Here is a 24,311-nt window from a genome sequence, read left to right as displayed (position 1 = left end):
TGCAATCCACAATAATCACAATTCAGGACAAATTATTTCTCGTCATCACAGCCTCGTTGGCGCAGTAGGCAGCGCGTCAGTCTCATAATCTGAAGGTCGTGAGTTCGAGCCTCACACGGGGCAGGTGTTTTCAAATCAGACGACCACAAAACACAATGGGTGAGATACTGTTATAAGACGATTTGCCAAGAACATCAACCCATACATGAACAAGACTAGGTTAAAGTCGGGTATATCGCTGGACAGTGTAGAAACACCCTGCCGTATTACACTCAGCAAACCAATGGTCTAACTTTGTCAATGAGTAATGGACAGATTTTCATCGTTATATGGCTAGTCCAGTGCAATCCAGAATAAACACAATTCAGGACAAATTATTGATTATCATCACAGCCTCGTTGGCGCAGTAGGCAGCGCGTCAGTCTCATAATCTGAAGGTCGTGAGTTCGAGCCTCACACGGGGCAGTTGTTTTCAAATCAGACGACCACAAAACACAATGGGTGGGACATACGGTTAAAATAAGATTTGCTAGGAATATCAACCTTTACATGAACAAGACTAGGTTAAAGTCGGATATATGGCTTGACAGTGTGGAAACACCCTGCCGTATGACACTCAGCAAACCAATGGTCTAACTTTGTCAATGAGTCAGTCAGGGACAGATTTTTATCTTAATATGGCTAGTCCAATGCAATCCAGAATTATCACAACTCAGGACAAATTATTGACCATCATCACAGCCTCGTTGGCGCAGTAGGCAGCGCGTCAGTCTCATAATCTGAAGGTCGTGAGTTCGAGCCTCACACGGGGCAGGTGTTTTCAAATCAGACGACCACAAAACACAATGGGTGAGATACTGTTAAAAGATGATTTGCCAAGAACATCAACCCATACATGAACAAGACTAGGTTAAAGTCGGGTATATCGCTGGACAGTGTAGAAACACCCTGCCGTATGACACTCAGCAAACCAATGGTCTAACTCCGTCAGTCAGTCAGGGACAGATTTTCATCTTTATATGGCTAGTCCAGTGCAATCCAGAATAAACACAATTGAGGACAAATTTTTTCTCATCATCACAGCCTCATTGGCGCAGTAGGCAGCGCGTCAGTCTCATAATCTGAAGGTCGTGAGTTCGAGCCTCACACGGGGCAGGTGTTTTAAAATCAGACCACCACAAAACACAATGGGTGAGATACTGTTAAAAGACGATTTGCCAAGAACATCAACCCATACATGAACAAGACTAGGTTAAAGTCGGATATATGGCTTGACAGTGTGGAAACACCCTGCCGTATGACACTCAGCAAACCAATGGTCTAACTTCGTCAATGAGTCAGGGACAGATTTTCATCTTTATATGGCTAGTCCAATGCAATCCAGAATAAACACAATTCAGGACAAATTATTGATCATCATCACAGCCTCGTTGGAGCAGTAGGCAGCGCGTCAGTCTCATAATCTGAAGGTCGTGAGTTCGAGCCTCACACGGGGCAGGTGTTTTAAAATCAGACGACCACAAAACACAATGGGTGGGACATACGGTTAAAATAAGATTTGCTAGAAATATCAACCTATACATGAACAAGACTAGGTTAAAGTCGGATATATGGCTTGACAGTGTGGAAGCACCCTGCCGTATGACACTCAGCAAACCAATGGTCTAACTTCGTCAGTCGGTCAGTGACAGATTTTCATCTTTATATGGCTAGTCCAATGCAATCCACAATAATCACAATTCAGGACAAATTATTTCTCATCCTCACAGCCTCGTTGGCGCAGTAGGCAGCGCGTCAGTCTCATAATCTGAAGGTCGTGAGTTCGAGCCTCACACGGGGCAGGTGTTTTAAAATCAGACGACCACAAAACACAATGGGTGGGACATACGGTTAAAATAAGATTTGCTAGGAATATCAACCTTTACATGAACAAGACTAGGTTAAAGTCGGATATATGGCTTGACAGTGTGGAAACACCCTGCCGTATGACACTCAGCAAACCAATGGTCTAACTTCGTCAATGAGTCAGGGACAGATTTTCATCTTTATATGGCTAGTCCAATGCAATCCACAATAATCACAATTCAGGACAAATTATTGATCATCATCACAGCCTCGTTGGCGCAGTAGGCAGCGCGTCAGTCTCATAATCTGAAGGTCGTGAGTTCGAGCCTCACACGGGGCAGGTGTTTTCAAATCAGACGACCACAAAACACAATGGGTGAGATACTGTTAAAAGATGATTTGCCAAGAACATCAACCCATACATGAACAAGACTAGGTTAAAGTCGGGTATATCGCTGGACAGTGTAGAAATACCCTGCCGTATTACAGTCAGCAAACCAATGGTCTAACTTTGTCAATGAGTAAGGGACAGATTTTCATCTTTATATGGCTAGTCCAGTGCAATCCAGAATAAACACAATTCAGGACAAATTATTGATCATCATCACAGCCTCGTTGGCGCAGTAGGCAGCGCGTCAGTCTCATAATCTGAAGGTCGTGAGTTCGAGTCTCACACGGGGCAGTTGTTTTCAAATCAGACGACCACAAAACACAATGGGTGGGACATACGGTTAAAATAAGATTTGCTAGGAATATCAACCTTTACATGAACAAGACTAGGTTAAAGTCGGATATATGGCTTGACAGTGTGGAAACACCCTGCCGTATGACACTCAGCAAACCAATGGTCTAACTTTGTCAATGAGTCAGTCAGGGACAGATTTTTATCTTAATATGGCTAGTCCAATGCAATCCAGAATTATCACAATTCAGGACAAATTATTGACCATCATCACAGCCTCGTTGGCGCAGTAGGCAGCGCGTCAGTCTCATAATCTGAAGGTCGTGAGTTCGAGCCTCACACGGGGCAGGTGTTTTAAAATCAGACCACCACAAAACACAATGGGTGAGATACTGTTAAAAGACAATTTGCCAAGAACATCAACCCATACATGAACAAGACTAGGTTAAAGTCGGGTATATCGCTGGACAGTGTAGAAACACCCTGCCGTATGACACTCAGCAAACCAATGGCCTAACTTTGTCAATGAGTAAGGGACATATTTTCATCTTTATATGGCTAGTCCAGTGTAATCCAGAATAAACACAATTGAGGACACATTTTTTCTCATCATCACAGCCTCGTTGGCGCAGTAGGCAGCACGTCAGTCTCATAATCTGAAGGTCGTGAGTTCGAGCCTCACACGGGGCAGGTGTTTTAAAATCAGACCACCACAAAACACAATGGGTGAGATACTGTTAAAAGACGATTTGCCAAGAACATCAACCCATACATGAACAAGACTAGGTTAAAGTCGGGTATATCGCTGGACAGTATAGAAACACCCTGCCGTATGACACTCAGCAAACCAATGGTCTAACTTCGTCAATGAGTCAGGGACAGATTTTCATCTTTATATGGCTAGTCCAGTGCAATCCAGAATAAAAACAATTGAGGACAAATTTTTTCTCATCATCACAGCCTCGTTGGCGCAGTAGGCAGCGCGTCAGTCTCATAATCTGAAGGTCGTGAGTTCGAGCCTCACACGGGGCAGGTGTTTTAAAATCAAAGGACAACAAAACACAATGGGTGAGATACTGTTGAAAGACGATTTGCAAGAATATCAACCTATACCTGAACAAGACTAGGTTAAATTTGGCTATATTGCTGGACAGTGTGGAAACACCCTGCCGTATGACACTCAGCCAACCGATGGTCTAACTTCGTCCGTCAGTCAGTCAGGGACAGATTTTCATCTTTATATGGCTAGTCCAGTGCAATCCAGAATAAACACAATTCAGGACAAATTATTGATCCTCGTCACAGCCTCGTTGGCGCAGTAGGCAGCGCGTCAGTCTCATAATCTGAAGGTCATGAGTTCGAGCCTCACACGGGACAGGTGTTTTAAAATCAGACGACCACAAAACACAATGGGTGAGAAAACGGTTAAAATAAGATTTGCTAGGAATATCAACCTATACATGAACAAGACTAGGTTAAAGTCGGATATATGGCTTGACAGTGTGGAAACACCCTGCCGTATGACACTCAGCAAACCAATGGTCTAACTTCGTCAGTCAGTCAGGGACAGATTTTCATCTTTATATGGCTAGTCCAATGCAATCCACAATAATCACAATTCAGGACAAATTTTTTCTCGTCATCACAGCCTCGTTGGCGCAGTAGGCAGCGCGTCAGTCTCATAATCTGAAGGTCGCGAGTTCGAGCCTCACACGGGGCAGGTGTTTTCAAATCAGACGACCACAAAACACAATGGGTGAGATAATGTTAAAAGACGATTTGCCAAGAACATCAACCCATACATGAACAAGACTAGGTTAAAGTCGGGTATATCGCTGGACAGTGTAGAAACACCCTGTCGTATGACACTCAGCAAACCAATGGTCTAACTTCGTCAATGAGTCAGGGACAGATTTTCATCTTTATATGGCTAGTCCAATGCAATCCACAATAATCACAATTCAGGACAAATTATTTCTCGTCATCACAGCCTCGTTGGCGCAGTAGGCAGCGCGTCAGTCTCATAATCTGAAGGTCGTGAGTTCGAGCCTCACACGGGGCAGGTGTTTTCAAATCAGACGACCACAAAACACAATGGGTGAGATACTGTTATAAGACGATTTGCCAAGAACATCAACCCATACATGAACAAGACTAGGTTAAAGTCGGGTATATCGCTGGACAGTGTAGAAACACCCTGCCGTATTACACTCAGCAAACCAATGGTCTAACTTTGTCAATGAGTAATGGACAGATTTTCATCGTTATATGGCTAGTCCAGTGCAATCCAGAATAAACACAATTCAGGACAAATTATTGATTATCATCACAGCCTCGTTGGCGCAGTAGGCAGCGCGTCAGTCTCATAATCTGAAGGTCGTGAGTTCGAGCCTCACACGGGGCAGTTGTTTTCAAATCAGACGACCACAAAACACAATGGGTGGGACATACGGTTAAAATAAGATTTGCTAGGAATATCAACCTTTACATGAACAAGACTAGGTTAAAGTCGGATATATGGCTTGACAGTGTGGAAACACCCTGCCGTATGACACTCAGCAAACCAATGGTCTAACTTTGTCAATGAGTCAGTCAGGGACAGATTTTTATCTTAATATGGCTAGTCCAATGCAATCCAGAATTATCACAACTCAGGACAAATTATTGACCATCATCACAGCCTCGTTGGCGCAGTAGGCAGCGCGTCAGTCTCATAATCTGAAGGTCGTGAGTTCGAGCCTCACACGGGGCAGGTGTTTTCAAATCAGACGACCACAAAACACAATGGGTGAGATACTGTTAAAAGATGATTTGCCAAGAACATCAACCCATACATGAACAAGACTAGGTTAAAGTCGGGTATATCGCTGGACAGTGTAGAAACACCCTGCCGTATGACACTCAGCAAACCAATGGTCTAACTCCGTCAGTCAGTCAGGGACAGATTTTCATCTTTATATGGCTAGTCCAGTGCAATCCAGAATAAACACAATTGAGGACAAATTTTTTCTCATCATCACAGCCTCATTGGCGCAGTAGGCAGCGCGTCAGTCTCATAATCTGAAGGTCGTGAGTTCGAGCCTCACACGGGGCAGGTGTTTTAAAATCAGACCACCACAAAACACAATGGGTGAGATACTGTTAAAAGACGATTTGCCAAGAACATCAACCCATACATGAACAAGACTAGGTTAAAGTCGGATATATGGCTTGACAGTGTGGAAACACCCTGCCGTATGACACTCAGCAAACCAATGGTCTAACTTCGTCAATGAGTCAGGGACAGATTTTCATCTTTATATGGCTAGTCCAATGCAATCCAGAATAAACACAATTCAGGACAAATTATTGATCATCATCACAGCCTCGTTGGAGCAGTAGGCAGCGCGTCAGTCTCATAATCTGAAGGTCGTGAGTTCGAGCCTCACACGGGGCAGGTGTTTTAAAATCAGACGACCACAAAACACAATGGGTGGGACATACGGTTAAAATAAGATTTGCTAGAAATATCAACCTATACATGAACAAGACTAGGTTAAAGTCGGATATATGGCTTGACAGTGTGGAAGCACCCTGCCGTATGACACTCAGCAAACCAATGGTCTAACTTCGTCAGTCGGTCAGTGACAGATTTTCATCTTTATATGGCTAGTCCAATGCAATCCACAATAATCACAATTCAGGACAAATTATTTCTCATCCTCACAGCCTCGTTGGCGCAGTAGGCAGCGCGTCAGTCTCATAATCTGAAGGTCGTGAGTTCGAGCCTCACACGGGGCAGGTGTTTTAAAATCAGACGACCACAAAACACAATGGGTGGGACATACGGTTAAAATAAGATTTGCTAGGAATATCAACCTTTACATGAACAAGACTAGGTTAAAGTCGGATATATGGCTTGACAGTGTGGAAACACCCTGCCGTATGACACTCAGCAAACCAATGGTCTAACTTCGTCAATGAGTCAGGGACAGATTTTCATCTTTATATGGCTAGTCCAATGCAATCCACAATAATCACAATTCAGGACAAATTATTGATCATCATCACAGCCTCGTTGGCGCAGTAGGCAGCGCGTCAGTCTCATAATCTGAAGGTCGTGAGTTCGAGCCTCACACGGGGCAGGTGTTTTCAAATCAGACGACCACAAAACACAATGGGTGAGATACTGTTAAAAGATGATTTGCCAAGAACATCAACCCATACATGAACAAGACTAGGTTAAAGTCGGGTATATCGCTGGACAGTGTAGAAATACCCTGCCGTATTACAGTCAGCAAACCAATGGTCTAACTTTGTCAATGAGTAAGGGACAGATTTTCATCTTTATATGGCTAGTCCAATGCAATCCACAATAATCACAATTCAGGACAAATTATTTCTCGTCATCACAGCCTCGTTGGCGCAGTAGGCAGCGCGTCAGTCTCATAATCTGAAGGTCGTGAGTTCGAGCCTCACACGGGGCAGGTGTTTTCAAATCAGACGACCACAAAACACAATGGGTGAGATACTGTTATAAGACGATTTGCCAAGAACATCAACCCATACATGAACAAGACTAGGTTAAAGTCGGGTATATCGCTGGACAGTGTAGAAACACCCTGCCGTATTACACTCAGCAAACCAATGGTCTAACTTTGTCAATGAGTAAGGGACAGATTTTCATCGTTATATGGCTAGTCCAGTGCAATCCAGAATAAACACAATTCAGGACAAATTATTGATCATCATCACAGCCTCGTTGGCGCAGTAGGCAGCGCGTCAGTCTCATAATCTGAAGGTCGTGAGTTCGAGCCTCACACGGGGCAGGTGTTTTCAAATCAGACGACCACAAAACACAATGGGTGAGATACTGTTAAAAGACGATTTGCCAAGAACATCAACCCATACATGAACAAGACTAGGTTAAAGTCGGGTATATCGCTGGACAGTGTAGAAACACCCTGCCGTATTACACTCAGCAAACCAATGGTCTAACTTTGTCAATGAGTAAGGGACAGATTTTCATCTTTATATGGCTAGTCCAGTGCAATCCAGAATAAACACAATTCAGGACAAATTATTGATCATCATCACAGCCTCGTTGGCGCAGTAGGCAGCGCGTCAGTCTCATAATCTGAAGGTCGTGAGTTCGAGTCTCACACGGGGCAGTTGTTTTCAAATCAGACGACCACAAAACACAATGGGTGGGACATACGGTTAAAATAAGATTTGCTAGGAATATCAACCTTTACATGAACAAGACTAGGTTAAAGTCGGATATATGGCTTGACAGTGTGGAAACACCCTGCCGTATGACACTCAGCAAACCAATGGTCTAACTTTGTCAATGAGTCAGTCAGGGACAGATTTTTATCTTAATATGGCTAGTCCAATGCAATCCAGAATTATCACAATTCAGGACAAATTATTGACCATCATCACAGCCTCGTTGGCGCAGTAGGCAGCGCGTCAGTCTCATAATCTGAAGGTCGTGAGTTCGAGCCTCACACGGGGCAGGTGTTTTAAAATCAGACCACCACAAAACACAATGGGTGAGATACTGTTAAAAGACAATTTGCCAAGAACATCAACCCATACATGAACAAGACTAGGTTAAAGTCGGGTATATCGCTGGACAGTGTAGAAACACCCTGCCGTATGACACTCAGCAAACCAATGGTCTAACTTTGTCAATGAGTAAGGGACATATTTTCATCTTTATATGGCTAGTCCAGTGTAATCCAGAATAAACACAATTGAGGACACATTTTTTCTCATCATCACAGCCTCGTTGGCGCAGTAGGCAGCGCGTCAGTCTCATAATCTGAAGGTCGTGAGTTCGAGCCTCACACGGGGCAGGTGTTTTAAAATCAGACCACCACAAAACACAATGGGTGAGATACTGTTAAAAGACGATTTGCCAATAACATCAACCCATACATGAACAAGACTAGGTTAAAGTCGGATATATGGCTTGACAGTGTGGAAACACCCTGCCGTATGACACTCAGCAAACCAATGGTCTAACTTCGTCAATGAGTCAGGGACAGATTTTCATCTTTATATGGCTAGTCCAATGCAATCCAGAATAAACACAATTCAGGACAAATTATTGATCATCATCACAGCCTCGTTGGCGCAGTAGGCAGCGCGTCAGTCTCATAATCTGAAGGTCGTGAGTTCGAGCCTCACACGGGGCAGGTGTTTTAAAATCAGACGACCACAAAACACAATGGGTGGGACATACGGTTAAAATAAGATTTGCTAGAAATATCAACCTATACATGAACAAGACTAGGTTAAAGTCGGATATATGGCTTGACAGTGTGGAAGCACCCTGCCGTATGACACTCAGCAAACCAATGGTCTAACTTCGTCAGTCGGTCAGGGACAGATTTTCATCTTTATATGGCTAGTCCAATGCAATCCACAATAATCACAATTCAGGACAAATTATTTCTCATCCTCACAGCCTCGTTGGCGCAGTAGGCAGCGCGTCAGTCTCATAATCTGAAGGTCGTGAGTTCGAGCCTCACACGGGGCAGGTGTTTTAAAATCAGACGACCACAAAACACAATGGGTGGGACATACGGTTAAAATAAGATTTGCTAGGAATATCAACCTTTACATGAACAAGACTAGGTTAAAGTCGGATATATGGCTTGACAGTGTGGAAACACCCTGCCGTATGACACTCAGCAAACCAATGGTCTAACTTCGTCAATGAGTCAGGGACAGATTTTCATCTTTATATGGCTAGTCCAATGCAATCCACAATAATCACAATTCAGGACAAATTATTGATCATCATCACAGCCTCGTTGGCGCAGTAGGCAGCGCGTCAGTCTCATAATCTGAAGGTCGTGAGTTCGAGCCTCACACGGGGCAGGTGTTTTCAAATCAGACGACCACAAAACACAATGGGTGAGATACTGTTAAAAGACGATTTGCCAAGAACATCAACCCATACATGAACAAGACTAGGTTAAAGTCGGGTATATCGCTGGACAGTGTAGAAATACCCTGCTGTATTACACTCAGCAAACCAATGGTCTAACTTTGTCAATGAGTAAGGGACAGATTTTCATCTTTATATGGCTAGTCCAGTGCAATCCAGAATAAACACAATTCACGACAAATTATTGATTATCATCACAGCCTCGTTGGCGCAGTAGGCAGCGCGTCAGTCTCATAATCTGAAGGTCGTGAGTTCGAGCCTCACACGGGGCAGGTGTTTTAAAATCAGACGACCACAAAACACAATGGGTGGGACATACAGTTAAAATAAGATTTGCTAGAAATATCAACCTATACATGAACAAGACTAGGTTAAAGTCGGATATATGGCTTGACAGTGTGGAAGCACCCTGCCGTATGACACTCAGCAAACCAATGGTCTAACTTCGTCAATGAGTCAGGGACAGATTTTCATCTTTATATGGCTAGTCCAATGCAATCCACAATAATCACAATTCAGGACAAATTATTGATCATCATCACAGCCTCGTTGGCGCAGTAGGCAGCGCGTCAGACTCATAATCTGAAGGTCGTGAGTTCGAGCCTCACACGGGGCAGGTGTTTTCAAATCAGACGACCACAAAACACAATGGGTGAGATACTGTTATAAGACGATTTGCCAAGAACATCAACCCATACATGAACAAGACTAGGTTAAAGTCGGGTATATCGCTGGACAGTGTAGAAACACCCTGCTGTATTACACTCAGCAAACCGATGGTCTAACTTTGTCAATGAGTAAGGGACAGATTTTCATCTTTATATGGCTAGTCCAGTGCAATCCAGAATAAACACAATTCAGGACAAATTATTGATCATCATCACAGCCTCGTTGGCGCAGTAGGCAGCGCGTCAGTCTCATAATCTGAAGGTCGTGAGTTCGAGCCTCACACGGGGCAGTTGTTTTCAAATCAGACGACCACAAAACACAATGGGTGGGACATACGGTTAAAATAAGATTTGCTAGGAATATCAACCTTTACATGAACAAGACTAGGTTAAAGTCGGATATATGGCTTGACAGTGTGGAAACACCCTGCCGTATGACACTCAGCAAACCAATGGTCTAACTTTGTCAATGAGTAAGGGACAGATTTTCATCTTTATATGGCTAGTCCAGTGCAATCCAGAATAAACACAATTCAGGACAAATTATTGATTATCATCACAGCCTCGTTGGCGCAGTAGGCAGCGCGTCAGTCTCATAATCTGAAGGTCGTGAGTTCGAGCCTCACACGGGGCAGGTGTTTTAAAATCAGACGACCACAAAACACAATGGGTGAGATACTGTTAAAAGACGATTTGCCAAGAACATCAACCCATACATGAACAAGACTAGGTTAAAGTCGGGTATATCGCTGGACAGTGTAGAAACACCCTGCCATATTACACTCAGCAAACCAATGGTCTAACTTCGTCAATGAGTAAGGGACAGATTTTCATTTTTATATGACTAGTCCAGTGCAATCCAGAATAAACACAATTCAGGACAAATTATTGATCATCATCACAGCCTCGTTGGCGCAGTAGGCAGCGCGTCAGTCTCATAATCTGAAGGTCGTGAGTTCGAGCCTCACACGGGGCAGGTGTTTTAAAATCAGACGACCACAAAACACAATGGGTGGGACATACGGTTAAAATAAGATTTGCTAGAAATATCAACCTATACATGAACAAGACTAGGTTAAAGTCGGATATATGGCTTGACAGTGTGGAAGCACCCTGCCGTATGACACTCAGCAAACCAATGGTCTAACTTCGTCAGTCGGTCAGGGACAGATTTTCATCTTTATATGGCTAGTCCAATGCAATCCACAATAATCACAATTCAGGACAAATTATTTTTCATCCTCACAGCCTCGTTGGCGCAGTAGGCAGCGCGTCAGTCTCATAATCTGAAGGTCGTGAGTTCGAGCCTCACACGGGGCAGGTGTTTTAAAATCAGACGACCACAAAACACAATGGGTGGGACATACGGTTAAAATAAGATTTGCTAGGAATATCAACCTTTACATGAACAAGACTAGGTTAAAGTCGGATATATGGCTTGACAGTGTGGAAGCACCCTGCCGTATGACACTCAGCAAACCAATGGTCTAACTTCGTCAATGAGTCAGGGACAGATTTTCATCTTTATATGGCTAGTCCAATGCAATCCACAATAATCACAATTCAGGACAAATTATTGATCATCATCACAGCCTCATTGGCGCAGTAGGCAGCGCGTCAGTCTCATAATCTGAAGGTCGCGAGTTCGAGCCTCACACGGGGCAGGTGTTTTCAAATCAGACGACCACAAAACACAATGGGTGAGATACTGTTAAAAGACCATTTGCCAAGAACATCAACCCATACATGAACAAGACTAGGTTAAAGTCGGGTATATCGCTGGACAGTGTAGAAACACCCTGTCGTATGACACTCAGCAAACCAATGGTCTAACTTCGTCAATGAGTCAGGGACAGATTTTCATCTTTATATGGCTAGTCCAATGCAATCCACAATAATCACAATTCAGGACAAATTATTTCTCATCATCACAGCCTCGTTGGCGCAGTAGGCAGCGCGTCAGTCTCATAATCTGAAGGTCGTGAGTTCGAGCCTCACACGGGGCAGTTGTTTTCAAATCAGACGACCACAAAACACAATGGGTGGGACATACGGTTAAAATAAGATTTGCTAGGAATATCAACCTTTACATGAACAAGACTAGGTTAAAGTCGGATATATGGCTTGACAGTGTGGAAACACCCTGCCGTATGACACTCAGCAAACCAATGGTCTAACTTTGTCAATGAGTCAGTCAGGGACAGATTTTTTATCTTAATATGGCTAGTCCAATGCAATCCAGAATTATCACAATTCAGGACAAATTATTGACCATCATCACAGCCTCGTTGGCGCAGTAGGCAGCGCGTCAGTCTCATAATCTGAAGGTCGTGAGTTCGAGCCTCACACGGGGCAGGTGTTTTCAAATCAGACGACCACAAAACACAATGGGTGAGATACTGTTAAAAGACGATTTGCCAAGAACATCAACCCATACATGAACAAGACTAGGTTAAAGTCGGGTATATCGCTGGACAGTGTAGAAATACCCTGCCGTATTACACTCAGCAAACCAATGGTCTAACTTTGTCAATGAGTAAGGGACAGATTTTCATCTTTATATGGCTAGTCCAGTGCAATCCAGAATAAACACAATTCACGACAAATTATTGATTATCATCACAGCCTCGTTGGCGCAGTAGGCAGCGCGTCAGTCTCATAATCTGAAGGTCGTGAGTTCGAGCCTCACACGGGGCAGGTGTTTTAAAATCAGACGACCACAAAACACAATGGGTGGGACATACGGTTAAAATAAGATTTTCTAGAAATATCAACCTATACATGAACAAGACTAGGTTAAAGTCGGATATATGGCTTGACAGTGTGGAAGCACCCTGCCGTATGACACTCAGCAAACCAATGGTCTAACTTCGTCAGTCGGTCAGGGACAGATTTTCATCTTTATATGGCTAGTCCAATGCAATCCACAATAATCACAATTCAGGACAAATTATTTCTCATCATCACAGCCTCGTTGGCGCAGTAGGCAGCGCGTCAGTCTCATAATCTGAAGGTTGTGAGTTCGAGCCTCACACGGGGCAGGTGTTTTCAAATCAGACGACCACAAAACACAATGGGTGAGATACTGTTAAAAGACGATTTGCCAAGAACATCAACCCATACATGAACAAGACTAGGTTAAAGTCGGGTATATCGCTGGACAGTGTAGAAACACCCTGCCATATTACACTCAGCAAACCAATGGTCTAACTTCGTCAATGAGTAAGGGACAGATTTTCATTTTTATATGACTAGTCCAGTGCAATCCAGAATAAACACAATTCAGGACAAATTATTGATCATCATCACAGCCTCGTTGGCGCAGTAGGCAGCGCGTCAGTCTCATAATCTGAAGGTCGTGAGTTCGAGCCTCACACGGGGCAGGTGTTTTAAAATCAGACGACCACAAAACACAATGGGTGAGATACTGTTAAAAGACGATTTGCCAAGAACATCAACCCATACATGAACAAGACTAGGTTAAAGTCGGGTATATCGCTGGACAGTGTAGAAACACCCTGCCATATTACACTCAGCAAACCAATGGTCTAACTTCGTCAATGAGTAAGGGACAGATTTTCATTTTTATATGACTAGTCCAGTGCAATCCAGAATAAACACAATTCAGGACAAATTATTGATCATCATCACAGCCTCGTTGGCGCAGTAGGCAGCGCGTCAGTCTCATAATCTGAAGGTCGTGAGTTCGAGCCTCACACGGGGCAGGTGTTTTAAAATCAGACGACCACAAAACACAATGGGTGGGACATACGGTTAAAATAAGATTTGCTAGAAATATCAACCTATACATGAACAAGACTAGGTTAAAGTCGGATATATGGCTTGACAGTGTGGAAGCACCCTGCCGTATGACACTCAGCAAACCAATGGTCTAACTTCGTCAGTCGGTCAGGGACAGATTTTCATCTTTATATGGCTAGTCCAATGCAATCCACAATAATTACAATTCAGGACAAATTATTTCTCATCATCACAGCCTCGTTGGCGCAGTAGGCAGCGCGTCAGTCTCATAATCTGAAGGTTGTGAGTTCGAGCCTCACACGGGGCAGGTGTTTTCAAATCAGACGACCACAAAACACAATGGGTGAGATACTGTTAAAAGACGATTTGCCAAGAACATCAACCCATACATGAACAAGACTAGGTTAAAGTCGGGTATATCGCTGGACAGTGTAGAAACACCCTGCCATATTACACTCAGCAAACCAATGGTCTAACTTCGTCAATGAGTAAGGGACAGATTTTCATTTTTATATGACTAGTCCAGTGCAATCCAGAATAAAAACAATTCAGGACAAATTATTGATCATCATCACAGCCTCGTTGGCGCAGTAGGCAGCGCGTCAGTCTCATAATCTGAAGGTCGTGAGTTCGAGCCTCACACGGGGCAGGTGTTTTAAAATCAGACGACCACAAAACACAATGGGTGGGACATACGGTTAAAATAAGATTTGCTAGGAATATCAACCTTTACATGAACAAGACTAGGTTAAAGTCGGATATATGGCTTGACAGTGTGGAAACACCCTGCCGTATGACACTCAGCAAACCAATGGTCTAACTTCGTCAATGAGTCAGGGACAGATTTTCATCTTTATATGGCTAGTCCAATGCAATCCACAATAATCACAATTCAGGACAAATTATTGATCATCATCACAGCCTCATTGGCGCAGTAGGCAGCGCGTCAGTCTCATAATCTGAAGGTCGCGAGTTCGAGCCTCACACGGGGCAGGTGTTTTCAAATCAGACGACCACAAAACACAATGGGTGAGATACTGTTAAAAGACGATTTGCCAAGAACATCAACCCATACATGAACAAGACTAGGTTAAAGTCGGGTATATCGCTGGACAGTGTAGAAACACCCTGTCGTATGACACTCAGCAAACCAATGGTCTAACTTCGTCAATGAGTCAGGGACAGATTTTCATCTTTATATGGCTAGTCCAATGCAATCCACAATAATCACAATTCAGGACAAATTATTTCTCATCATCACAGCCTCGTTGGCGCAGTAGGCAGCGCGTCAGACTCATAATCTGAAGGTCGTGAGTTCGAGCCTCACACGGGGCAGGTGTTTTCAAATCAGACGACCACAAAACACAATGGGTGAGATACTGTTATAAGACGATTTGCCAAGAACATCAACCCATACATGAACAAGACTAGGTTAAAGTCGGGTATATCGCTGGACAGTGTAGAAACACCCTGCTGTATTACACTCAGCAAACCAATGGTCTAACTTTGTCAATGAGTAAGGGACAGATTTTCATCTTTATATGGCTAGTCCAGTGCAATCCAGAATAAACACAATTCAGGACAAATTATTGATCATCATCACAGCCTCGTTGGCGCAGTAGGCAGCGCGTCAGTCTCATAATCTGAAGGTCGTGAGTTCGAGCCTCACACGGGGCAGTTGTTTTCAAATCAGACGACCACAAAACACAATGGGTGGGACATACGGTTAAAATAAGATTTGCTAGGAATATCAACCTTTACATGAACAAGACTAGGTTAAAGTCGGATATATGGCTTGACAGTGTGGAAACACCCTGCCGTATGACACTCAGCAAACCAATGGTCTAACTTTGTCAATGAGTAAGGGACAGATTTTCATCTTTATATGGCTAGTCCAGTGCAATCCAGAATAAACACAATTCAGGACAAATTATTGATTATCATCACAGCCTCGTTGGCGCAGTAGGCAGCGCGTCAGTCTCATAATCTGAAGGTCGTGAGTTCGAGCCTCACACGGGGCAGGTGTTTTAAAATCAGACGACCACAAAACACAATGGGTGGGACATACGGTTAAAATAAGATTTGCTAGAAATATCAACCTATACATGAACAAGACTAGGTTAAAGTCGGATATATGGCTTGACAGTGTGGAAGCACCCTGCCGTATGACACTCAGCAAACCAATGGTCTAACTTCGTCAATGAGTAAGGGACAGATTTTCATTTTTATGACTAGTCCAGTGCAATCCAGAATAAACACAATTCAGGACAAATTATTGATCATCATCACAGCCTCGTTGGCGCAGTAGGCAGCGCGTCAGTCTCATAATCTGAAGGTCGTGAGTTCGAGCCTCACACGGGGCAGGTGTTTTAAAATCAGACGACCACAAAACACAATGGGTGAGATACTGTTAAAAGACAATTTGTCAAGAACATCAACCCATACATGAACAAGACTAGGTTAAAGTCGGGTATATCGCTGGACAGTGTAGAAACACCCTGCCATATTACACTCAGCAAACCAATGGTCTAACTTCGTCAATGAGTAAGGGACAGATTTTCATTTTTATATGACTAGTCCAGTGCAATCCAGAATAAACACAATTCAGGACAAATTATTGATCATCATCACAGCCTCGTTGGCGCAGTAGGCAGCGCGTCAGTCTCATAATCTGAAGGTCGTGAGTTCGAGCCTCACACGGGGCAGGTGTTTTAAAATCAGACGACCACAAAACACAATGGGTGGGACATACGGTTAAAATAAGATTTGCTAGAAATATCAACCTATACATGAACAAGACTAGGTTAAAGTCGGATATATGGCTTGACAGTGTGGAAGCACCCTGCCGTATGACACTCAGCAAACCAATGGTCTAACTTCGTCAGTCGGTCAGGGACAGATTTTCATCTTTATATGGCTAGTCCAATGCAATCCACAATAATCACAATTCAGGACAAATTATTTCTTATCCTCACAGCCTCGTTGGCGCAGTAGGCAGCGCGTCAGTCTCATAATCTGAAGGTCGTGAGTTCGAGCCTCACACGGGGCAGGTGTTTTAAAATCAGACGACCACAAAACACAATGGGTGGGACATACGGTTAAAATAAGATTTGCTAGGAATATCAACCTTTACATGAACAAGACTAGGTTAAAGTCGGATATATGGCTTGACAGTGTGGAAACACCCTGCCGTATGACACTCAGCAAACCAATGGTCTAACTTCGTCAATGAGTCAGGGACAGATTTTCATCTTTATATGGCTAGTCCAATGCAATCCACAATAATCACAATTCAGGACAAATTATTGATCATCATCACAGCCTCGTTGGCGCAGTAGGCAGCGCGTCAGTCTCATAATCTGAAGGTCGTGAGTTCGAGCCTCACACGGGGCAGGTGTTTTCAAATCAGACGACCACAAAACACAATGGGTGAGATACTGTTAAAAGACGATTTGCCAAGAACATCAACCCATACATGAACAAGACTAGGTTAAAGTCGGGTATATCGCTGGACAGTGTAGAAATACCCTGCCGTATTACACTCAGCAAACCAATGGTCTAACTTTGTCAATGAGTAAGGGACAGATTTTCATCTTTATATGGCTAGTCCAGTGCAATCCAGAATAAACACAATTCAGGACAAATTATTGATTATCATCACAGCCTCGTTGGCGCAGTAGGCAGCGCGTCAGTCTCATAATCTGAAGGTCGTGAGTTCGAGCCTCACACGGGGCAGTTGTTTTCAAATCAGACGACCACAAAACACAATGGGTGGGACATACGGTTAAAATAAGATTTGCTAGGAATATCAACCTTTACATGAACAAGACTAGGTTAAAGTCGGATATATGGCTTGACAGTGTGGAAACACCCTGCCGTATGACACTCAGCAAACCAATGGTCTAACTTTGTCAATGAGTAAGGGACAGATTTTCATCTTTATATGGCTAGTCCAGTGCAATCCAGAATAAACACAATTCAGGACAAATTATTGATTATCATCACAGCCTCGTTGGCGCAGTAGGCAGCGCGTCAGTCTCATAATCTGAAGGTCGTGAGTTCGAGCCTCACACGGGGCAGGTGTTTTAAAATCAGACGACCACAAAACACAATGGGTGGGACATACGGTTAAAATAAGATTTGCTAGAAATATCAACCTATACATGAACAAGACTAGGTTAAAGTCGGATATATGGCTTGACAGTGTGGAAGCACCCTGCCGTATGACACTCAGCAAACCAATGGTCTAACTTCGTCAATGAGTAAGGGACAGATTTTCATTTTTATGACTAGTCCAGTGCAATCCAGAATAAACACAATTCAGGACAAATTATTGATCATCATCACAGCCTCGTTGGCGCAGTAGGCAGCGCGTCAGTCTCATAATCTGAAGGTCGTGAGTTCGAGCCTCACACGGGGCAGGTGTTTTCAAATCAGACGACCACAAAACACAATGGGTGAGATACTGTTAAAAGATGATTTGCCAAGAACATCAACCCATACATGAACAAGACTAGGTTAAAGTCGGATATATGGCTTGACAGTGTGGAAACACCCTGCCGTATGACACTCAGCAAACCAATGGTCTAACTTCGTCAATGAGTCAGGGACAGATTTTCATCTTTATATGGCTAGTCCAATGCAATCCAGAATAAACACAATTCAGGACAAATTATTGATCATCATCACAGCCTCGTTGGCGCAGTAGGCAGCGCGTCAGTCTCATAATCTGAAGGTCGTGAGTTCGAGCCTCACACGGGGCAGGTGTTTTAAAATCAGACGACCACAAAACACAATGGGTGGGACATACGGTTAAAATAAGATTTGCTAGAAATATCAACCTATACATGAACAAGACTAGGTTAAAGTCGGATATATGGCTTGACAGTGTGGAAGCACCCTGCCGTATGACACTCAGCAAACCAATGGTCTAACTTCGTCAGTCGGTCAGGGACAGATTTTCATCTTTATATGGCTAGTCCAATGCAATCCACAATAATCACAATTCAGGACAAATTATTTCTCATCCTCACAGCCTCGTTGGCGCAGTAGGCAGCGCGTCAGTCTCATAATCTGAAGGTCGTGAGTTCGAGCCTCACACGGGGCAGGTGTTTTAAAATCAGACGACCACAAAACACAATGGGTGGGACATACGGTTAAAATAAGATTTGCTAGGAATATCAACCTTTACATGAACAAGACTAGGTTAAAGTCGGATATATGGCTTGACAGTGTGGAAACACCCTGCCGTATGACACTCAGCAAACCAATGGTCTAACTTCGTCAATGAGTCAGGGACAGATTTTCATCTTTATATGGCTAGTCCAATGCAATCCACAATAATCACAATTCAGGACAAATTATTGATCATCATCACAGCCTCATTGGCGCAGTAGGCAGCGCGTCAGTCTCATAATCTGAAATTCGCGAGTTCGAGCCTCACACGGGGCAGGTGTTTTCAAATCAGACGACCACAAAACACAATGGGTGAGATACTGTTAAAAGACCATTTGCCAAGAACATCAACCCATACATGAACAAGACTAGGTTAAAGTCGGGTATATCGCTGGACAGTGTAGAAACACCCTGTCGTATGACACTCAGCAAACCAATGGTCTAACTTCGTCAATGAGTCAGGGACAGATTTTCATCTTTATATGGCTAGTCCAATGCAATCCACAATAATCACAATTCAGGACAAATTATTTCTCATCATCACAGCCTCGTTGGCGCAGTAGGCAGCGCGTCAGTCTCATAATCTGAAGGTCGTGAGTTCGAGCCTCACACGGGGCAGTTGTTTTCAAATCAGACGACCACAAAACACAATGGGTGGGACATACGGTTAAAATAAGATTTGCTAGGAATATCAACCTTTACATGAACAAGACTAGGTTAAAGTCGGATATATGGCTTGACAGTGTGGAAACACCCTGCCGTATGACACTCAGCAAACCAATGGTCTAACTTTGTCAATGAGTCAGTCAGGGACAGATTTTTTATCTTAATATGGCTAGTCCAATGCAATCCAGAATTATCACAATTCAGGACAAATTATTGACCATCATCACAGCCTCGTTGGCGCAGTAGGCAGCGCGTCAGTCTCATAATCTGAAGGTCGTGAGTTCGAGCCTCACACGGGGCAGGTGTTTTCAAATCAGACGACCACAAAACACAATGGGTGAGATACTGTTAAAAGATGATTTGCCAAGAACATCAACCCATACATGAACAAGACTAGGTTAAAGTCGGATATATGGCTTGACAGTGTGGAAACACCCTGCCGTATGACACTCAGCAAACCAATGGTCCAACTTCGTCAATGAGTCAGGGACAGATTTTCATCTTTATATGGCTAGTCCAATGCAATCCAGAATAAACACAATTCAGGACAAATTATTGATCATCATCACAGCCTCGTTGGCGCAGTAGGCAGCGCGTCAGTCTCATAATCTGAAGGTCGTGAGTTCGAGCCTCACACGGGGCAGGTGTTTTAAAATCAGACGACCACAAAACACAATGGGTGGGACATACGGTTAAAATAAGATTTGCTAGAAATATCAACCTATACATGAACAAGACTAGGTTAAAGTCGGATATATGGCTTGACAGTGTGGAAGCACCCTGCCGTATGACACTCAGCAAACCAATGGTCTAACTTCGTCAGTCGGTCAGGGACAGATTTTCATCTTTATATGGCTAGTCCAATGCAATCCACAATAATCACAATTCAGGACAAATTATTTCTCATCCTCACAGCCTCGTTGGCGCAGTAGGCAGCGCGTCAGTCTCATAATCTGAAGGTCGTGAGTTCGAGCCTCACACGGGGCAGGTGTTTTAAAATCAGACGACCACAAAACACAATGGGTGGGACATACGGTTAAAATAAGATTTGCTAGGAATATCAACCTTTACATGAACAAGACTAGGTTAAAGTCGGATATATGGCTTGACAGTGTGGAAACACCCTGCCGTATGACACTCAGCAAACCAATGGTCTAACTTCGTCAATGAGTCAGGGACAGATTTTCATCTTTATATGGCTAGTCCAATGCAATCCACAATAATCACAATTCAGGACAAATTATTGATCATCATCACAGCCTCATTGGCGCAGTAGGCAGCGCGTCAGTCTCATAATCTGAAGGTCGCGAGTTCGAGCCTCACACGGGGCAGGTGTTTTCAAATCAGACGACCACAAAACACAATGGGTGAGATACTGTTAAAAGACCATTTGCCAAGAACATCAACCCATACATGAACAAGACTAGGTTAAAGTCGGGTATATCGCTGGACAGTGTAGAAACACCCTGTCGTATGACACTCAGCAAACCAATGGTCTAACTTCGTCAATGAGTCAGGGACAGATTTTCATCTTTATATGGCTAGTCCAATGCAATCCACAATAATCACAATTCAGGACAAATTATTTCTCATCATCACAGCCTCGTTGGCGCAGTAGGCAGCGCGTCAGTCTCATAATCTGAAGGTCGTGAGTTCGAGCCTCACACGGGGCAGTTGTTTTCAAATCAGACGACCACAAAACACAATGGGTGGGACATACGGTTAAAATAAGATTTGCTAGGAATATCAACCTTTACATGAACAAGACTAGGTTAAAGTCGGATATATGGCTTGACAGTGTGGAAACACCCTGCCGTATGACACTCAGCAAACCAATGGTCTAACTTTGTCAATGAGTCAGTCAGGGACAGATTTTTTATCTTAATATGGCTAGTCCAATGCAATCCAGAATTATCACAATTCAGGACAAATTATTGACCATCATCACAGCCTCGTTGGCGCAGTAGGCAGCGCGTCAGTCTCATAATCTGAAGGTCGTGAGTTCGAGCCTCACACGGGGCAGGTGTTTTCAAATCAGACGACCACAAAACACAATGGGTGAGATACTGTTAAAAGACGATTTGCCAAGAACATCAACCCATACATGAACAAGACTAGGTTAAAGTCGGGTATATCGCTGGACAGTGTGGAAATACCCTGCCGTATTACACTCAGCAAACCAATGGTCTAACTTTGTCAATGAGTAAGGGACAGATTTTCATCTTTATATGGCTAGTCCAGTGCAATCCAGAATAAACACAATTCACGACAAATTATTGATTATCATCACAGCCTCGTTGGCGCAGTAGGCAGCGCGTCAGTCTCATAATCTGAAGGTCGTGAGTTCGAGCCTCACACGGGGCAGGTGTTTTAAAATCAGACGACCACAAAACACAATGGGTGGGACATACGGTTAAAATAAGATTTGCTAGAAATATCAACCTATACATGAACAAGACTAGGTTAAAGTCGGATATATGGCTTGACAGTGTGGAAGCACCCTGCCGTATGACACTCAGCAAACCAATGGTCTAACTTCGTCAGTCGGTCAGGGACAGATTTTCATCTTTATATGGCTAGTCCAATGCAATCCACAATAATCACAATTCAGGACAAATTATTTCTCATCATCACAGCCTCGTTGGCGCAGTAGGCAGCGCGTCAGTCTCATAATCTGAAGGTCGTGAGTTCGAGCCTCACACGGGGCAGGTGTTTTAAAATCAGACGACCACAAAACACAATGGGTGGGACATACGGTTAAAATAAGATTTGCTAGAAATATCAACCTATACATGAACAAGACTAGGTTAAAGTCGGATATATGGCTTGACAGTGTGGAAGCACCCTGCCGTATGACACTCAGCAAACCAATGGTCTAACTTCGTCAGTCGGTCAGGGACAGATTTTCATCTTTATATGGCTAGTCCAATGCAATCCACAATAATCACAATTCAGGACAAATTATTTCTCATCATCACAGCCTCGTTGGCGCAGTAGGCAGCGCGTCAGTCTCATAATCTGAAGGTTGTGAGTTCGAGCCTCACACGGGGCAGGTGTTTTCAAATCAGACGACCACAAAACACAATGGGTGAGATACTGTTAAAAGACGATTTGCCAAGAACATCAACCCATACATGAACAAGACTAGGTTAAAGTCGGGTATATCGCTGGACAGTGTAGAAACACCCTGCCATATTACACTCAGCAAACCAATGGTCTAACTTCGTCAATGAGTAAGGGACAGATTTTCATTTTTATATGACTAGTCCAGTGCAATCCAGAATAAACACAATTCAGGACAAATTATTGATCATCATCACAGCCTCGTTGGCGCAGTAGGCAGCGCGTCAGTCTCATAATCTGAAGGTCGTGAGTTCGAGCCTCACACGGGGCAGGTGTTTTAAAATCAGACGACCACAAAACACAATGGGTGAGATACTGTTAAAAGACGATTTGCCAAGAACATCAACCCATACATGAACAAGACTAGGTTAAAGTCGGGTATATCGCTGGACAGTGTAGAAACACCCTGCCATATTACACTCAGCAAACCAATGATCTAACTTCGTCAATGAGTAAGGGACAGATTTTCATCTTTATATGGCTAGTCCAATGCAATCCACAATAATTACAATTCAGGACAAATTATTTCTCATCATCACAGCCTCGTTGGCGCAGTAGGCAGCGCGTCAGTCTCATAATCTGAAGGTCGTGAGTTCGAGCCTCACACGGGGCAGGTGTTTTCAAATCAGACGACCACAAAACACAATGGGTGAGATACTGTTAAAAGACGATTTGCCAAGAACATCAACCCATACATGAACAAGACTAGGTTAAAGTCGGATATATGGCTTGACAGTGTGGAAACACCCTGCCGTATGACACTCAGCAAACCAATGGTCTAACTTTGTCAATGAGTCAGGGACAGATTTTCATCTTTATATGGCTAGTCCAATGCAATCCAGAATAAAGACAATTCAGGACAAATTATTGATCATCATCACAGCCTCGTTGGCGCAGTAGGCAGCGCGTCAGTCTCATAATCTGAAGGTCGTGAGTTCGAGCCTCACACGGGGCAGGTGTTTTAAAATCAGACGACCACAAAACACAATGGGTGGGACATACGGTTAAAATAAGATTTGCTAGAAATATCAACCTATACATGAACAAGACTAGGTTAAAGTCGGATATATGGCTTGACAGTGTGGAAGCACCCTGCCGTATGACACTCAGCAAACCAATGGTCTAACTTCGTCAGTCGGTCAGGGACAGATTTTCATCTTTATATGGCTAGTCCAATGCAATCCAGAATAATCACAATTCAGGACAAATTATTGATCATCATCACAGCCTCGTTGGCGCAGTAGGCAGCGCGTCAGTCTCATAATCTGAAGGTCGTGAGTTCGAGCCTCACACGGGGCAGGTGTTTTAAAATCAGACGACCACAAAACACAATGGGTGAGACATACGGTTAAAATAAGATTTGCTAGGAATATCAACCTATACATGAACAAGACTAGGTTAAAGTCGGATATATGGCTTGACAGTGTGGAAACACCCTGCCGTATGACAC

At 43.5% G+C, this 24,311-nt stretch overlaps 1 protein-coding gene and 70 non-coding genes across 71 annotated transcripts in view; 70 read left to right on the top strand and 1 right to left on the bottom strand.

Annotated features, from left to right (window-relative positions):
• dync2h1 (dynein cytoplasmic 2 heavy chain 1) overlaps window positions 1-24,311 on the bottom strand; it is a 154,574-nt gene that overhangs the window by 44,996 nt on the left and 85,267 nt on the right. The gene's annotated exons all lie outside the window — the stretch shown is intronic.
• On the top strand, window positions 51-123 carry trnam-cau (transfer RNA methionine (anticodon CAU)). The gene has a single exon. It is a non-coding gene; the product is annotated as a tRNA-Met (tRNA).
• Window positions 393-465, top strand: trnam-cau (transfer RNA methionine (anticodon CAU)). The gene has a single exon. It is a non-coding gene; the product is annotated as a tRNA-Met (tRNA).
• Window positions 741-813, top strand: trnam-cau (transfer RNA methionine (anticodon CAU)). The gene has a single exon. It is a non-coding gene; the product is annotated as a tRNA-Met (tRNA).
• On the top strand, window positions 1,083-1,155 carry trnam-cau (transfer RNA methionine (anticodon CAU)). Its single transcript has one exon. It is a non-coding gene; the product is annotated as a tRNA-Met (tRNA).
• Window positions 1,425-1,497, top strand: trnam-cau (transfer RNA methionine (anticodon CAU)). Its single transcript has one exon. It is a non-coding gene; the product is annotated as a tRNA-Met (tRNA).
• On the top strand, window positions 1,769-1,841 carry trnam-cau (transfer RNA methionine (anticodon CAU)). Its single transcript has one exon. It is a non-coding gene; the product is annotated as a tRNA-Met (tRNA).
• trnam-cau (transfer RNA methionine (anticodon CAU)) lies at window positions 2,113-2,185 on the top strand. The gene has a single exon. It is a non-coding gene; the product is annotated as a tRNA-Met (tRNA).
• Window positions 2,455-2,527, top strand: trnam-cau (transfer RNA methionine (anticodon CAU)). The gene has a single exon. It is a non-coding gene; the product is annotated as a tRNA-Met (tRNA).
• trnam-cau (transfer RNA methionine (anticodon CAU)) lies at window positions 2,803-2,875 on the top strand. Its single transcript has one exon. It is a non-coding gene; the product is annotated as a tRNA-Met (tRNA).
• Window positions 3,145-3,217, top strand: trnam-cau (transfer RNA methionine (anticodon CAU)). The gene has a single exon. It is a non-coding gene; the product is annotated as a tRNA-Met (tRNA).
• trnam-cau (transfer RNA methionine (anticodon CAU)) lies at window positions 3,487-3,559 on the top strand. The gene has a single exon. It is a non-coding gene; the product is annotated as a tRNA-Met (tRNA).
• Window positions 3,832-3,904, top strand: trnam-cau (transfer RNA methionine (anticodon CAU)). The gene has a single exon. It is a non-coding gene; the product is annotated as a tRNA-Met (tRNA).
• On the top strand, window positions 4,175-4,247 carry trnam-cau (transfer RNA methionine (anticodon CAU)). Its single transcript has one exon. It is a non-coding gene; the product is annotated as a tRNA-Met (tRNA).
• On the top strand, window positions 4,517-4,589 carry trnam-cau (transfer RNA methionine (anticodon CAU)). Its single transcript has one exon. It is a non-coding gene; the product is annotated as a tRNA-Met (tRNA).
• trnam-cau (transfer RNA methionine (anticodon CAU)) lies at window positions 4,859-4,931 on the top strand. The gene has a single exon. It is a non-coding gene; the product is annotated as a tRNA-Met (tRNA).
• trnam-cau (transfer RNA methionine (anticodon CAU)) lies at window positions 5,207-5,279 on the top strand. Its single transcript has one exon. It is a non-coding gene; the product is annotated as a tRNA-Met (tRNA).
• On the top strand, window positions 5,549-5,621 carry trnam-cau (transfer RNA methionine (anticodon CAU)). The gene has a single exon. It is a non-coding gene; the product is annotated as a tRNA-Met (tRNA).
• Window positions 5,891-5,963, top strand: trnam-cau (transfer RNA methionine (anticodon CAU)). Its single transcript has one exon. It is a non-coding gene; the product is annotated as a tRNA-Met (tRNA).
• trnam-cau (transfer RNA methionine (anticodon CAU)) lies at window positions 6,235-6,307 on the top strand. Its single transcript has one exon. It is a non-coding gene; the product is annotated as a tRNA-Met (tRNA).
• trnam-cau (transfer RNA methionine (anticodon CAU)) lies at window positions 6,579-6,651 on the top strand. The gene has a single exon. It is a non-coding gene; the product is annotated as a tRNA-Met (tRNA).
• On the top strand, window positions 6,921-6,993 carry trnam-cau (transfer RNA methionine (anticodon CAU)). Its single transcript has one exon. It is a non-coding gene; the product is annotated as a tRNA-Met (tRNA).
• trnam-cau (transfer RNA methionine (anticodon CAU)) lies at window positions 7,263-7,335 on the top strand. Its single transcript has one exon. It is a non-coding gene; the product is annotated as a tRNA-Met (tRNA).
• trnam-cau (transfer RNA methionine (anticodon CAU)) lies at window positions 7,605-7,677 on the top strand. Its single transcript has one exon. It is a non-coding gene; the product is annotated as a tRNA-Met (tRNA).
• On the top strand, window positions 7,953-8,025 carry trnam-cau (transfer RNA methionine (anticodon CAU)). Its single transcript has one exon. It is a non-coding gene; the product is annotated as a tRNA-Met (tRNA).
• trnam-cau (transfer RNA methionine (anticodon CAU)) lies at window positions 8,295-8,367 on the top strand. Its single transcript has one exon. It is a non-coding gene; the product is annotated as a tRNA-Met (tRNA).
• trnam-cau (transfer RNA methionine (anticodon CAU)) lies at window positions 8,637-8,709 on the top strand. The gene has a single exon. It is a non-coding gene; the product is annotated as a tRNA-Met (tRNA).
• Window positions 8,981-9,053, top strand: trnam-cau (transfer RNA methionine (anticodon CAU)). The gene has a single exon. It is a non-coding gene; the product is annotated as a tRNA-Met (tRNA).
• Window positions 9,325-9,397, top strand: trnam-cau (transfer RNA methionine (anticodon CAU)). Its single transcript has one exon. It is a non-coding gene; the product is annotated as a tRNA-Met (tRNA).
• On the top strand, window positions 9,667-9,739 carry trnam-cau (transfer RNA methionine (anticodon CAU)). Its single transcript has one exon. It is a non-coding gene; the product is annotated as a tRNA-Met (tRNA).
• trnam-cau (transfer RNA methionine (anticodon CAU)) lies at window positions 10,011-10,083 on the top strand. Its single transcript has one exon. It is a non-coding gene; the product is annotated as a tRNA-Met (tRNA).
• trnam-cau (transfer RNA methionine (anticodon CAU)) lies at window positions 10,353-10,425 on the top strand. Its single transcript has one exon. It is a non-coding gene; the product is annotated as a tRNA-Met (tRNA).
• Window positions 10,697-10,769, top strand: trnam-cau (transfer RNA methionine (anticodon CAU)). Its single transcript has one exon. It is a non-coding gene; the product is annotated as a tRNA-Met (tRNA).
• Window positions 11,039-11,111, top strand: trnam-cau (transfer RNA methionine (anticodon CAU)). Its single transcript has one exon. It is a non-coding gene; the product is annotated as a tRNA-Met (tRNA).
• trnam-cau (transfer RNA methionine (anticodon CAU)) lies at window positions 11,383-11,455 on the top strand. Its single transcript has one exon. It is a non-coding gene; the product is annotated as a tRNA-Met (tRNA).
• trnam-cau (transfer RNA methionine (anticodon CAU)) lies at window positions 11,727-11,799 on the top strand. The gene has a single exon. It is a non-coding gene; the product is annotated as a tRNA-Met (tRNA).
• On the top strand, window positions 12,069-12,141 carry trnam-cau (transfer RNA methionine (anticodon CAU)). The gene has a single exon. It is a non-coding gene; the product is annotated as a tRNA-Met (tRNA).
• Window positions 12,418-12,490, top strand: trnam-cau (transfer RNA methionine (anticodon CAU)). The gene has a single exon. It is a non-coding gene; the product is annotated as a tRNA-Met (tRNA).
• On the top strand, window positions 12,760-12,832 carry trnam-cau (transfer RNA methionine (anticodon CAU)). The gene has a single exon. It is a non-coding gene; the product is annotated as a tRNA-Met (tRNA).
• trnam-cau (transfer RNA methionine (anticodon CAU)) lies at window positions 13,104-13,176 on the top strand. The gene has a single exon. It is a non-coding gene; the product is annotated as a tRNA-Met (tRNA).
• trnam-cau (transfer RNA methionine (anticodon CAU)) lies at window positions 13,446-13,518 on the top strand. The gene has a single exon. It is a non-coding gene; the product is annotated as a tRNA-Met (tRNA).
• On the top strand, window positions 13,788-13,860 carry trnam-cau (transfer RNA methionine (anticodon CAU)). The gene has a single exon. It is a non-coding gene; the product is annotated as a tRNA-Met (tRNA).
• Window positions 14,132-14,204, top strand: trnam-cau (transfer RNA methionine (anticodon CAU)). The gene has a single exon. It is a non-coding gene; the product is annotated as a tRNA-Met (tRNA).
• On the top strand, window positions 14,474-14,546 carry trnam-cau (transfer RNA methionine (anticodon CAU)). The gene has a single exon. It is a non-coding gene; the product is annotated as a tRNA-Met (tRNA).
• On the top strand, window positions 14,818-14,890 carry trnam-cau (transfer RNA methionine (anticodon CAU)). Its single transcript has one exon. It is a non-coding gene; the product is annotated as a tRNA-Met (tRNA).
• On the top strand, window positions 15,160-15,232 carry trnam-cau (transfer RNA methionine (anticodon CAU)). The gene has a single exon. It is a non-coding gene; the product is annotated as a tRNA-Met (tRNA).
• Window positions 15,502-15,574, top strand: trnam-cau (transfer RNA methionine (anticodon CAU)). Its single transcript has one exon. It is a non-coding gene; the product is annotated as a tRNA-Met (tRNA).
• trnam-cau (transfer RNA methionine (anticodon CAU)) lies at window positions 15,846-15,918 on the top strand. The gene has a single exon. It is a non-coding gene; the product is annotated as a tRNA-Met (tRNA).
• Window positions 16,188-16,260, top strand: trnam-cau (transfer RNA methionine (anticodon CAU)). The gene has a single exon. It is a non-coding gene; the product is annotated as a tRNA-Met (tRNA).
• Window positions 16,530-16,602, top strand: trnam-cau (transfer RNA methionine (anticodon CAU)). Its single transcript has one exon. It is a non-coding gene; the product is annotated as a tRNA-Met (tRNA).
• Window positions 16,874-16,946, top strand: trnam-cau (transfer RNA methionine (anticodon CAU)). Its single transcript has one exon. It is a non-coding gene; the product is annotated as a tRNA-Met (tRNA).
• On the top strand, window positions 17,218-17,290 carry trnam-cau (transfer RNA methionine (anticodon CAU)). Its single transcript has one exon. It is a non-coding gene; the product is annotated as a tRNA-Met (tRNA).
• trnam-cau (transfer RNA methionine (anticodon CAU)) lies at window positions 17,560-17,632 on the top strand. The gene has a single exon. It is a non-coding gene; the product is annotated as a tRNA-Met (tRNA).
• On the top strand, window positions 17,904-17,976 carry trnam-cau (transfer RNA methionine (anticodon CAU)). Its single transcript has one exon. It is a non-coding gene; the product is annotated as a tRNA-Met (tRNA).
• trnam-cau (transfer RNA methionine (anticodon CAU)) lies at window positions 18,246-18,318 on the top strand. Its single transcript has one exon. It is a non-coding gene; the product is annotated as a tRNA-Met (tRNA).
• On the top strand, window positions 18,588-18,660 carry trnam-cau (transfer RNA methionine (anticodon CAU)). Its single transcript has one exon. It is a non-coding gene; the product is annotated as a tRNA-Met (tRNA).
• On the top strand, window positions 18,932-19,004 carry trnam-cau (transfer RNA methionine (anticodon CAU)). Its single transcript has one exon. It is a non-coding gene; the product is annotated as a tRNA-Met (tRNA).
• trnam-cau (transfer RNA methionine (anticodon CAU)) lies at window positions 19,618-19,690 on the top strand. Its single transcript has one exon. It is a non-coding gene; the product is annotated as a tRNA-Met (tRNA).
• On the top strand, window positions 19,967-20,039 carry trnam-cau (transfer RNA methionine (anticodon CAU)). Its single transcript has one exon. It is a non-coding gene; the product is annotated as a tRNA-Met (tRNA).
• On the top strand, window positions 20,309-20,381 carry trnam-cau (transfer RNA methionine (anticodon CAU)). Its single transcript has one exon. It is a non-coding gene; the product is annotated as a tRNA-Met (tRNA).
• On the top strand, window positions 20,653-20,725 carry trnam-cau (transfer RNA methionine (anticodon CAU)). The gene has a single exon. It is a non-coding gene; the product is annotated as a tRNA-Met (tRNA).
• Window positions 20,997-21,069, top strand: trnam-cau (transfer RNA methionine (anticodon CAU)). The gene has a single exon. It is a non-coding gene; the product is annotated as a tRNA-Met (tRNA).
• trnam-cau (transfer RNA methionine (anticodon CAU)) lies at window positions 21,339-21,411 on the top strand. The gene has a single exon. It is a non-coding gene; the product is annotated as a tRNA-Met (tRNA).
• trnam-cau (transfer RNA methionine (anticodon CAU)) lies at window positions 21,688-21,760 on the top strand. The gene has a single exon. It is a non-coding gene; the product is annotated as a tRNA-Met (tRNA).
• Window positions 22,030-22,102, top strand: trnam-cau (transfer RNA methionine (anticodon CAU)). The gene has a single exon. It is a non-coding gene; the product is annotated as a tRNA-Met (tRNA).
• Window positions 22,374-22,446, top strand: trnam-cau (transfer RNA methionine (anticodon CAU)). The gene has a single exon. It is a non-coding gene; the product is annotated as a tRNA-Met (tRNA).
• trnam-cau (transfer RNA methionine (anticodon CAU)) lies at window positions 22,718-22,790 on the top strand. The gene has a single exon. It is a non-coding gene; the product is annotated as a tRNA-Met (tRNA).
• trnam-cau (transfer RNA methionine (anticodon CAU)) lies at window positions 23,060-23,132 on the top strand. Its single transcript has one exon. It is a non-coding gene; the product is annotated as a tRNA-Met (tRNA).
• Window positions 23,402-23,474, top strand: trnam-cau (transfer RNA methionine (anticodon CAU)). The gene has a single exon. It is a non-coding gene; the product is annotated as a tRNA-Met (tRNA).
• trnam-cau (transfer RNA methionine (anticodon CAU)) lies at window positions 23,744-23,816 on the top strand. Its single transcript has one exon. It is a non-coding gene; the product is annotated as a tRNA-Met (tRNA).
• On the top strand, window positions 24,088-24,160 carry trnam-cau (transfer RNA methionine (anticodon CAU)). Its single transcript has one exon. It is a non-coding gene; the product is annotated as a tRNA-Met (tRNA).

This window comes from Scomber scombrus, chromosome 5 (genome assembly GCF_963691925.1).
Source record: "Scomber scombrus chromosome 5, fScoSco1.1, whole genome shotgun sequence".
Classification (NCBI taxonomy): domain Eukaryota; kingdom Metazoa; phylum Chordata; class Actinopteri; order Scombriformes; family Scombridae; genus Scomber; species Scomber scombrus.
This window is presented reverse-complemented; position numbering and strand designations above follow the sequence as displayed.